At 37.9% G+C, this 12,598-nt stretch overlaps 1 long non-coding RNA gene across 1 annotated transcript; it reads right to left on the bottom strand.

Annotated features, from left to right (window-relative positions):
• Window positions 1-223: 223 nt before the first annotated feature.
• On the bottom strand, window positions 224-11,841 carry LOC137079426 (uncharacterized). Its single transcript, XR_010905508.1, has 2 exons — window positions 11,767-11,841; window positions 224-2,658 (listed from the first exon to the last, which is right to left on the bottom strand). It is a non-coding gene; the product is annotated as an uncharacterized lncRNA (long non-coding RNA).
• Between the last annotated feature and the right edge of the window lie 757 nt (window positions 11,842-12,598).

Genomic DNA, 12,598 nt, shown 5'->3' with positions numbered 1-12,598 from the left:
ACAGTTGATCATGGGATGTTTAGTGAGAAAATGTCCATGTCAGTATAATCAAAGCCAGCGCAGAATGGCGGATTTTGTCAAAATATATCCGTTTGTCAGGTGTGTGCAACCCAGCAATCCTGTCAACAGATAGTCTTGTTTCAAGACTCTGCTAACATACTTCTATCAGCTGGAGAGTTTGACTGAGAATGCCAGAGAAGAGCAGAAACAGGAGACAAAGTGATGATGTTAAACAGAGCAGTTTATTGAAGTTGTGTACGTTTCAAAGCTCAGACTTCATCTAGATGTTACAACACTCATTGCTCTGACTTTGTCTGAACAACTCCAACAAGTGCCATTATACTAAGGGAAGAAGAATGGATAATGACTGCTTTACAACACTGTCCCATGAGGATCAAAATAAGAAACATCCCTTCAAACCACACAATTGTAAGATTAAACAATGATAGTAAGCATTGCAAGAGCAAGGAATTAAGTAAAAAAAGTAATATAAAATATAAAAGCATATAATGACATAAATGAATAATAATAAAATGAATAAATGATTGCTAATAAATGATAAATCAAATGACTATATAGATGACTAATGTTTATAAATCATTATGAAGTTATAAAGACAAAGAAAATAATCTTTAAAGTAATAAAGAAAATAAAACACCAATATATGGTTGCTTGAAAGTAAAAAAGGTTGTCCATGAAAGCCCTTAGATCCTTTGCCCCTGTCTTAATGGAAGAGTCGGAGAGCTCCGGTTCATGAGACACACTAGTAGCAACTCCTGATTGGCTTCCTAATGACCGCACCGTCTGCTTTTAATCACCCAGTGCCCCTCCAAATCCGTGATGGAGTGAAGTATTCACCCACGGTCTGCCTCTGATGGCTTTTCACTACACACCGTCTCATTTCCCAGTTCTCTCGACTCTTCCAACTAGACAGCCCCCTAACCAAAAATACGGTGTCACAGTGCTCAGTCAGTGATTGCACCGCTGAACAGATGTGTTTTGAGTCTGGATTTGAATGTGGCTACTGTTGGAGCACATCTGATCTCTTCTGGAAGCTGGTTCCAGATGTGGCTGGCATAATAGCTTGACTTGATCCTGATGATCTGAGGGATCTGTTTATATTCAATGAGCTTATCTGCAATGTGTTGGGGTCCTAGGTCATTGAGTGATTTATAGACAAGTAACATTAAATTCAATTCTAAATGTATCTGAGAGTGTCAAGATCTGGGACTGGTGTGATATGTTCATATTTTCTGGTTATACTCAGAATCCTGGCAGCAGTGTTCTGGAAGGCATGTATGTGTGTACTTGTTTATTTTACATTGTATTACATAGTACACCAGCCAGCGGTCCCCACAATGTAAATGGATTATAAACATACTAAATTATGTTTTTTGGAAAATGTAAAAATGCAGAAGTTTTCCTGTGATGGGTAGGTTTAGGGGCATGGGCAGTGTAGGGGGATAAAATGTACAGTTTGTATAGTGTAAAATCCATTACATCTATGGAAAGTCCCCACAATACACAAAAACCTAACGTGTGTGTGTGTGTGTGTGTGTGTGTGTGTGTGTGTGTGTGTGTGTGTGTGTGTGTGTGTGTGTGTGTGTGTGTGTGTGTGTGTGTGTGTGTGTGTGTGTGTGTGTGTGTGTGTGTGTGTGTGTCTAAAGGTGTCGTAAGCCATGGGGAAAATAATAATGTGTTTGTGATTTATATTCCTTATACATTTTTATTGAAATAAGCCTCGGCTGGAGGTTCAGTTCAGACTGATGCCTGTGCGGAGTTGAGCTCTATGTATGGTTGATTTGTCTGAGTGTTGAGATTCTCTCTGCAGACCAGCACACACAGGAGAGGCTCTGAAATCACTGTCAAACTCAACAAGCAGTCAGACATCCTAAACCAAGATGTGTCATAGAGAGGGATAAAGTAAATCAACACACTTGGGATATAGAGCACAACTAAGTTAACTGTGGAGACAAGAAACAGCATTGCACCTGGTCTGTTCTCAGTGACAGGTGTACTGGCAGGAGTGGGCGGGGCTTTGAATGTGATTATGCCTGTGGCAACCAATAAACACACAGGTGCCAGAATTGTGCCAATAGTAATATACAAAACATAAACATGGCCACTGAAAACCATCAACAATACACACGTTAAAGGAATAATAAGTATAATGATGGGGATTATGATGTAACAGGGGGTTGAGAAAATACGAGCAGAGATCAGCGGATATTTCAGAGTCAGAACTCCCTCCAGAGCCACCAGCTGTTGCAGGTAAAGCCCACAGACTTTCAGACAATAGAGCCCAAGGAATGGAATGAAGTCAAAGAAACTGATAAAAATAAGAAATATTGTCACTATATATGGATACATGAGCAGTTGCAACAGGTCACAGAGGAGGAGGAGGATGATGAAGGCTGAGATCCGGCCTCTGGTCTTTCTCTGACGATGCACAAAATAAAAAGCCCAAATCAGACACGGCACCCCCACACACAGAGCAGTGGTGAAGAAGATGGACAGGCTGATTTCATAGAGTGGATTTAAAATAGAAGGTAATTCATTGTCATAATAATAATCAGCATAACTTGTGGTAGTGATGAAGAGATCACTGTAGTTATATTTGTCCGTCATGGTCTGATTTTACTGCTCCACTTTAAATTCCTGAAAGACAAAAATAAAAAATCTTAAGAATGAACAGACTAGAGGTCTTCACGGGGCACCCGAGACCCGTGGACCCGGGATCCGACCCAGGACCCGTACGGGTCTATTTTTTAAATGGTCAGCCGGGTCCGGGTCGGGTCCTAATCTATTACTTCGGTTCCCGGGTCTGTTAATGTTGTAGCCTATGTAATACGTCAATCGGACTCGGAGAACACCTGGCCGTGAGAGTCAGCGCGGCTTGTGTGTTTTGTGTAACTTACAAATTGCTAAATTAGGATAAGAAAAGTGTGAGCCGGGAAATGAGGTTTAGAAATACACAACAACAACAAAAACACAAGCGCTCTCTCTCTCTCTCTCTCTCTCTCTCTCTCTCTCTCTCTCTCTCTCTCTCTCTCTCTCTCTCTCTCTCTCTCTCTCGCGCGCGCGCGCTCTCTCAGCCGTTTAGAAAGCGGGCAGATTTAATGCATGCGCGCGGTAATAATGTACTCAAGAATATATTTCAAATCAGCAACAAGACCTCAGGTGAACTGTCACATAAATGTTTTCTGTGATGCTCAAATTGCGTAAAAAAAGGCTCATATTTCAGGTTGCTCCAGCTGACGCGCGAGTGCAGTCTCAAGCGCGTGTCATGTTTCTATGGCAACCCGAGCTTCCGCAGTGACGGTAATGACTTTAACCACTTCAGCTCTGCAGCACATTTTGCATTTTTTTGAGAATTAGGAATATCTGAATTTAAAGAGCGCCCTACCCACATACATTGGAGTAAATTGATAAAAAATGGTCTCATTTTACAGAAAAAACTCTAAATTTTAACACAGTGGTGGAATATTGCATATATTATATTGTATCTATTCACAATCTTATGATAAACATAGATAAAAAATAAATATTTTGATTTATTTTTAATTAATTTGTTATTTAAAAATCTTTATTTTTTTATCATTTTGGGATCCAAGCTTTTTGGAAGTTTCTGTTGATTCTATAATTTAGCACTAAACAGGGGAAAAAAATATTATCTTGATATCTCCTTGCAAATAAAAGTTATTGAGATTTATCTGACCAAAGTGTCTAACAACTACTCATCTCCATTGACATAAACTGGCCACTAGGAAATCGAAAAGAAGGCTCCGCCTCTTCAACTTTATAAAGGAAGATCTTGGGCTCTGATTGGTCTAGAATCATGATCCACATGTTTATAAAGAGCTGAGATTCTCAGCTTTTCTGTAGCATGATGCAATATGTGATGACATCATCAAAAATCGTGGCTAACACCGACAATCAAAACTAGCAATAAAAAGAGTATTTGTCTGCATCACATGTTTTGATCTGGACATCGGTGACATTTTACAGTGTCATTTGGCCATACTTGCTCACAGACATGTAAAAATAGTCTCATTTTGAAGCAAACAACCTAAGGAACAAGCTGATATAGGGTTGAGGCTAGTAGCTTTACAACGAGTTTGTGATCCGAACAGGAATATGACTCATGTGTTTGCTTGTTCAAAGGAGTCATTTCCATCTTTGTGATTCTTTTGATAATAAATTTACTGTAAATTATTGAATCGGTGAAATTAACTGCTCAGCGATATTCCTGAGGCAGATAGCTTTCATTTGATATATGGCTTGTGTATTTTAGGTGTGTTTGTGTGATAAAAATATGAAATTTTATATTATTTGCATGATTTTCTCAAGGGGTGGTCCTTGCGGGGGGGTCGAATTCAGACCGTATTATTTTCTTCTATGTAATATAAATGCAGAAGTTATTGGGTTATTAAGAAAGCTGAGGTTCTAATCTTTCAAATGATACCATATATGTCTAGTTTTGTGGTGCGTCAGTTATAGATTTTTAAAAAAGATTATGATGATGCAATTTTGGACCCACCGGTGGGTCCAAGAGGGGGTGCAGAGCTGAAGTGGTTAAAAATAATATGAATGAACCGTCTTGTTTAATCTTAAAGTTCTGCTAGTCAGACTCGGCTCAGAGAGATTATGGCAAATAAATAATGGTAACGCAAGCGGCCATGGCACTAAACGAGCAATAGTTATTAGTTCAAAAGGGCAAACAGTCAAAGTTATTATGCGTATTAACTCATGAATCCGTCACTGTGAAATAAAATTTACTTTTACAGCTGAAATGAGTGAATTAAGCATGCTTGGAACAATTAATGAGGAATATTGTAATACATCACAATCAAGGTACAAGGAAGGGAGACAACGGCTATATATCGTTAGGTAGGCTGACTGAGACAAAGTTATTTTTCGCAGCTTGTTCATTAACTTGTTATCAGCAGTATATTGTGTAATATGAGACAATCGGGTCCAGTCGCGTCTTTGTCTTCCCGGCGGGTTCGGTTCCAGCAATCAAATAATAGACGGGTCCATGTCGGTTCCGGGTAATATATTTTTGGCATTTTTCGGATCTGCACGGGTCCGGGTCCAGTTTTTGAAATAATAGACGGGTCCGGGTCGGATCTGTGTTGAACATTGCGGGTCTCTTCGGGTTCGGGTGCGAATTTTTGGACCCGTGAAGACCTCTAGAACAGACTAAACCTGCCTACAGTACATGTAGTTGGTTTCTGAGCTTGGCCAAGATGGGTTGAGTTACCAGCTAACAGTGTTGGCAGTGAGCGCGTAAAGACGGGATAGGCGCATTCGCACTATCTAGTTGAGGTTATTTTTCCTAGCGCTCAATTCTCTGTTGCACGCACAACTGCAAAGTTTTAAAATCTATTGTGTCTCTTGAATAAACACCTCTTGTTAAAAATATCGGGGTCCAGCCTGGCCACCTCTTGGTATGAATGAATAAATGAAACTTGTTTCATGTGTGTGGGAGATAGATCATAGATATTTTGGTGATCCTGGTTCAATTTATCCGCTAATATACAGTTATCTTTCATTATCGTTCTTGGTATGAGTTTGCCTTCAGGGTATGTTTACATGACAGCTGTGTACTAAATTTTGCATAAAAATGACAAGATCACCAAGATATCCCGGCTTAATCCCTTATCCTAGTTTTGTGCAATAGGCCCCTGGTTTTGTTAATATTATGGATCACATGTTTTTGTTGCCAAATTGATTTCGGACAGTTTTTGAATAACTAAAAAAAATGTGTCTATATGCTTGACTTTTATTGATCAATGAAATAGCATTGAATGGAATGAAGTGGGTTCAATATAAAATTAAATAAATAAAAAGTAGCTTAGATGTAGTAAACTACTTTTTTCAAGTTGCTGTAGCTTAGCTTGCTACATTTCCCAGGGGGGTAGCTTCAGTGTAGTGAAGCTTAATTTAATGTAGAGTAACTGGTAACTTAGCTCACTACATTTCCCAAGTAGCTTGCCCAACACTGCCACACTGTAAAAAAATGCTGTAAAAAAACGGCCACATTTTGACAGTAAAATGCTGTTTTCCATTAAAACAGTAATATACTGTAGAAAACAATGCATTCTGGGTAATATTTGTCATTTTTGAGAAAATAGCCAACAGTAATATACTGTGAATTAACACGCTTAAAGTCGACACTCAAAGGCTGTGTTCAAAATCACTCCCTATCCCCTTATTCACTATTCCCTACACTAGTTCACTGATATAGACCACTCGACAGAGAGAGAGGAAAGAAGAGAGTGAATTCAGACACTGATGAACACCTGCTGTTATCACTGAAGGAAAGAGAAACATGATTTCATCAACTGAAGATAAAAGAAGACATTAAATCTCTGAAGATCTCATCAGAGGATTAAACAACTCCACAAACAGCATTACCAGCTTCACACATTACTAACCAGACTGACTTTATTTCTGTCAGACGTCTACAGAAGCTCTTATTGAGAATTATCAGATGATGTTTGATTGTTTCTTCTGACGTTACCATTATGGTGATCAGTGTTTGCTTTAGTTGGGCTCTTGAACATTGACACAATAACATTAGTTTTTCTCTCGCTGCTGTAACGGTGTGTTTCCAATACATTTGTTATAGCAAGCAAAGCTGAGACTAAACCATGAGTTGGTTATGTTGACTATTTAATAATAGTTTAATTCACTAATAATTTACTAGTCTTATCTATAAACATATAGTTCACGCTTAATTTTTTGCAAAACTTGAACCTTACAATTTTATAACATCAGTGTTGCAACAACCAGATAATTTGAAGAGCATGGGAACAGCTTGTGGTCAAAACATCTGAATCAATCTGACTCACACAGACATCAAGAATCGGCGTATGAATCTCAGCCGTGGTGACACTCAAAACTCCCAGCATGCATTGCGGCACGAATAAATTATGCTGCTGAATAGCCTGGTTATTTTCTTTAATTCTTATTATTTGCGTTTATTTTTGCTGCTGTTGTTGTGTTGACTTTGAGTAGTGTTTTGTGATGTTCAGAGTTGATCTGTTCGTTTTTTTTATTGATTGTCACCATTGTTGAGATTCATGTGCTGATTCTTCATCTCTATGCGAGTCTAAATGACAGCAGACAGCAAACTAATTTTTGAAATCATGACTTTATAAATTATAACTAATTCCTAATCAGTGGTTGATAATTCCAGAAGTGTCCCAGTTTAATAATATAAAATAAGAGTAAATGTATGCATTTTTAAAAGAATGGGTTTGTTTGGGGAAGAAACACTGGACAAGATTAACAAGCTAAACATCCTATTACAATTATAGCAAAACACAGCCAATAACTTCTGACCATGTTTTTTTCTTGGCTTTTTTGCTACAATAAATGTGTTTAAGAAACACACAGTTATAGCAGACAAAGAAAGACTATTATTACAAAGTCAAGGGCCAAGAGCCCAACTGAAGCAAACACTGATCACGATAAGGGTGACCAAATATTTTCAGTTAAACATCAACACCTAAAGATCTGTTGATTCTCAATAAGAGCTTCTGTAGACGTCTGACAGAAATAAAGTCAGTCTGGTTAGTAATGTGTGAAGCTGGTAATAATGTTTGTGGAGTTGTTTAATCCTCTGATGAGATCTTCAGAGATTTAATGTCTTCTTTTATCTTCAGTTGATTTAATCTTTTGTCCAAATTTGTTTAAACTTTCTTTATATGTCAATACATCATTAAAATGTAAGTACTCTGAAAAAGAGAGTATAAAAATCAAGAAACTCTAGATTTTTTAATCTGCAATAAACACCGCTCATTATTTTTGTCCGGGATGAAACATGTGATTGGCTTGGGCGACTGTCAATCTCTCCGCTATCATGGCTAACACCCCTTTTGCTACAGGATCTGCCCACATGCGCGCAGAGCAAAATAATGGCAGAAAAAGAGCATTCAAAAATCACAGTTTAGCAGCCAGCGAAGGCAAACAATGCAAAAAAAGGAAGACAGTACAAGAAAAGTCAATGCACAAAAAGTCTTTGGATAAACAAAGGAATCAAACGCGAGTAAATATCGGCGTCGCTTTTCAACAATGGCGAGAACTGAGGGACCGCAAGGGTCTGAAAAGCAACTCCTTGATGGCTGTATTTCTGCTGGACAGGTAATCTTTCATTTTGATCATACATTTTTTTGGTTTATGTTTTCTGCCTAATAAAGCTAGCATAACATTACTTAGCATAAAGTTACAATGTTATACGCTTAGCGAGCCATTAGTACAGATGATAAATACTCAATATGCTTAGCTCAAGTTGATCGCTGTCGTGTTGAATTTAGCAAAATGTAACTTTAGTTAACAAAATGTAAACTCTCATGAACTGGTGTGATCCTGGTTAACTGAGGAATCTGTTTATATTCAATGAAAAATACATTCTAAATTCTATAAATTCTAGTCCGGGGTAGAAATTGCGCTCGTTCTGGGGTGCAAATAGCATTCACGGGAGCACTGTTGTGCAATCGAAAAGGGCACTCACTTTCAAAGGGGCCGGAGCTCAAAGGGCCCCCCACCCCCCATCTCAATTTATTTAAGTTTAACAAACTTAGTTTTTTAGTTTAGAGCTTTATTTATCCCCTTGGGGCAATTAGATTAGGCTCTCATGGTGCTTCACATATACATACACATATATATTAGGGGTGTAACGATACGCGTATTTGTATTGAACTGTTCGGTACGAGGCTTTCGGTTCGGTACGCGGTACGCATTATGTACCGAGAGGTTCTTGGTCTAATTAATTCGATTTGGAAAATAAAAAAGTGTGTGAAATATAATATTATGCGTTCAACAAGGAAGCCCAATAACCAAAACGACGTAACAGGCAATGCCCCTGACAGGGCCTAAGAGAAAAAAAATAAAAATAAAAATGTTTTAGGCTGCTCAGTCAGGTGCTCGCTTAGTGCACGCTGAATGCTCATTGCAACATGGCTATTGCGTTTAACAGACCAGAAATAGAAGATCCTCCAATAACCAACAGGTCTAGTGAACTTTGGATTCTCTGTAAGCTATGATGGTGTTGTCAAGAGTGATGGATTAAAAACCAACGGTATGTCGCATTTGCTACATGATGGTACAGCAGCGGGAATAATTCCTGTCATGTCAATCAACTCATTTACGCCGACAACAATACGATAAAAAGAAGAAGCAGCCACAAAGTATTCTACAAACTATCCTCGCAGCATTTAGACCGACATTTCCAACTTTGGGATTGATTCAAATGGCAAAAGACTGCGGATATGAGACCTTACGCCTGTTTCACACAAACTCCGTCTGCAGTGCGTAGCCTATGCGGTGCGTATTTTTTCAGTACCCATGTTAATGGTTGCGGACTGAAAACGCAGCATATGTGAAAGCACAACAGGGCATGCGGCTCCTGCAGCGCATCCGCAGCGCAAAACGCACCGCATACGCACTGCAGACGGAGTTTGTGTGAAACGGGCATAAGGTCTCATATCTGCGGCTATAAATGTCGCGGCATGATGTGGAGGAACCATACGCACTGCAGACAGAGTTTTAAGAACGTGCTTAAAGTAATTGAGCCCTGTTGTAATGTTCCTTCACAAACCCATTTCAGCCAGTAATTCCTGCTTTGTACTAAAAAACAAAAGCCCAAATAGAGAACCAATTGGCCAAAGCAACAGCGGTTGCTCTGACAACAGACGGCTGGACGTCAAGGGCTGAACAAAGCTACCTGAATGTAACGGCACATTACATTACTGATGAATGGGAGCTGAACAGGCATGTTCTTCAGACACGCCCCCTTGAGAGTCACACAAGTGAGGATTTGGCCAAAGGGAGAGAGCTAATGTAAAGAGCTAATGTCTATTTCTGTAACTACATAGAAGATGGGTAAAGTATAACTCCATCTTTGTTCAATGTAAAAAAAAAAAAAATAATTAAAAAAAATCATACTTTGTTAGTTTTAAAAAATAAAAAAAGGTAATTTATCTGCCAATCTAAAACGTACCGAACCGTACCAAACCGAACCGTGACGACAGTGTATCATATCGAACCGAACCGTGAATTTTGTGAACCGTTACACCCCTAATATATATATAATTTTATTTTTTTTAATTGAGTCCACTAAACCAAGGATATTTCTTAATATACATTTAAACTCAAAAACTTTTTACAACTAAAACTTAACTATATTGAGTAAAACAACTGCAATTACAAACTTTAAATGAATTTAGAGAACATTATTGCTAGCTCACAATAGCACAAACAAAGTCAGTCAAACCCAATAAGTTAAGATAACTCATTACATTTGAGGAAACTTATTACCCCAATTAATTTAAGTTTAAAAACGAATAGTTACGAGTACTCTAACCTTGTTTAAGTTGAGTTCTCTAATAGAAGAATGTTTGAATGATTCGTAATGTGTGTTGCAGCTAAGTAATTAAGTGATTAATTAAGGGATGATTGAACATTAGTGATGAACACCTGATGATAATGAGCAAAATCACTGAAGGAAAGATAAACAAAATAACTACAACTGACTTCAGCCACAACCTTAGATGAAATCAACAGATACATTTCAAAAACATTTCAAAAAGTCAGATTCAAGTACTTCAAGCGAGTTACTTTCCATTTCCAGTTAAGGATCCAGCGCGTTGTAGGCAGCAGCTAAAGACAAAGAATCATAAATATGGAGTAAACACTGCAACAGGAAAATCTGAAAAGGCCTCTGTGTTAGTAGTGTTGTTTTCCAATGAACACAATGTTTTAGGCCAAACACAGGACAAACTGAAAGAAACTGCCCTTCTTTCAACTATTTTCCACTTTAACTGGCCTGGGTGAATATATCTCTTTGCTCACAAGTTACAAATGAAACACTCATCAACAGTGAAAGAAATACAATTTGAGAAACGTTCATTCCTCTTTTCTCTCTTACTGTGTGGCCCTGTCTCAAATGGCACACTTTGTGTGCTCTTGCAGTCTTGTGGATTTAAAATGGCTGCTGCATGTGTGTGTCTGTTAAGCCAACAAGACGTTGGGGAACTATTGGCATTTTAGGTTTCAGAAGGATGCTCGCGTCGCAAGCCCTTTTGGCTTGCTCAGTCAGGGACACTAAATTGTCAACTAAATATTCAAATAAATGTTTGACTGTATTAATGATCTGCCTGCATTGACACTATGATAATTTAAATTAACTGGATAACATCACAGTTTTCTCCAGAGTGGCAGTACATCTAAATCAATTTCTGTTGCATTATTTTCCTGCAGTGCCTTTTTTACATACACATGCGCTCTCTCCCTCTCTGGTTGTTTCTGTTGAAAGGGCTGCTGTTCTCTGCTTTTCAACAAATAATTTACACACAAATAATTTTTTCTATCTGAAGCTATAGCAGTAATATTGAGTCTCTGTTTTGAGTCTCCAGTCTCTGTTTAACGCAAAAGCTCGTGTGTACTGTGTATGCCCGACGCCCGCCTTAAAGCACGTTTTCTTCGAGCTGTGTGACCGTCACATCTCCCAGCCACGGCCGAACCACAGACAGTATAACATTAGTGTTATTAATAATAAGCAAATTAAAATAATTAAATATATGTAATAAGCAGATCATTTAATACAGCAAAGCCACAACTCTTTTAGACAGTAACACCACATGGTTATTATTCATTTCTATAATACCTAAACAAATACCTGACATGAAGACGGAATATTAAATCAGTCCAACATGAAACAATACATTATTGTCGTACTATGAATTAATGAAAGCTTACCAGAATTGCAATGAAATGTTACACTTCTGTCCGGATGAATGTGTGTCCGTGCTTGGCTGTAGGCAACGTGTTTTTCAGCACTCTTGAGCAGGCAAATGAAATTGTGCAAACAAGTGTTGAAATATAAGGTTTTCCCTGCCTGTCACGTTTGTTCCTGTTTCATATTTTCATTCATGTTTATCATGTCACATGGTTTTGGTTTATTGTCAGGAATCAGGATTACTTACAAGTCTGTCTTGTTTAGTTATTGGTCTGTGTGAATAGGGGAGAGAGGGGCACAACAGGGTTTAGTTGTAACACACATGGTTTAAAACTTTCCATACATGCCAGGATGACGAAACTTAGTGTATTTACTAGTTGCCATACATTATTTTTTTTTTTTAAAAATGCAAAATTAAACCAAAATTAAAAAATCTTTGGGAGTTATCACTGGTCATGTTACCATGTGACCCTGACATGGTACAATTTACCCCACCTATCGGGCATGTTGTCACATTTCACTTCCCTTCTCTTTTACTAAATTTTACTTTATATTATTCATTAAGTTTAGATTTTTCCCTGTATACATTTTGTTTTATTATCTATACTCTAAAAAATGACCGTGATTTTAACGGTGTAAGGTTGTAATATTCTACGGTTAAAAACTGTTATTTGGTAAACAGAAAGTTTCCGTAGGAAACAGCACAGGTTCCGTACTATATACGGTGAATAACTGTAATAGATCTAACCTTATGCCTGTAAAATTTACAGAAAAACAATGTAAAATCCCAACAGAATATTATTGGAAACCCAAAAACATATATTTTTTGTTTAAATCACAATGAACTTTTGT

This window comes from Pseudorasbora parva, chromosome 6, assembly GCF_024679245.1.
Source record: "Pseudorasbora parva isolate DD20220531a chromosome 6, ASM2467924v1, whole genome shotgun sequence".
In the NCBI taxonomy this organism is placed as follows: domain Eukaryota; kingdom Metazoa; phylum Chordata; class Actinopteri; order Cypriniformes; family Gobionidae; genus Pseudorasbora; species Pseudorasbora parva.
The sequence above is the reverse complement of the archived record's forward strand: the minus strand, read 5'-3'. Positions and strand labels throughout refer to the sequence as shown.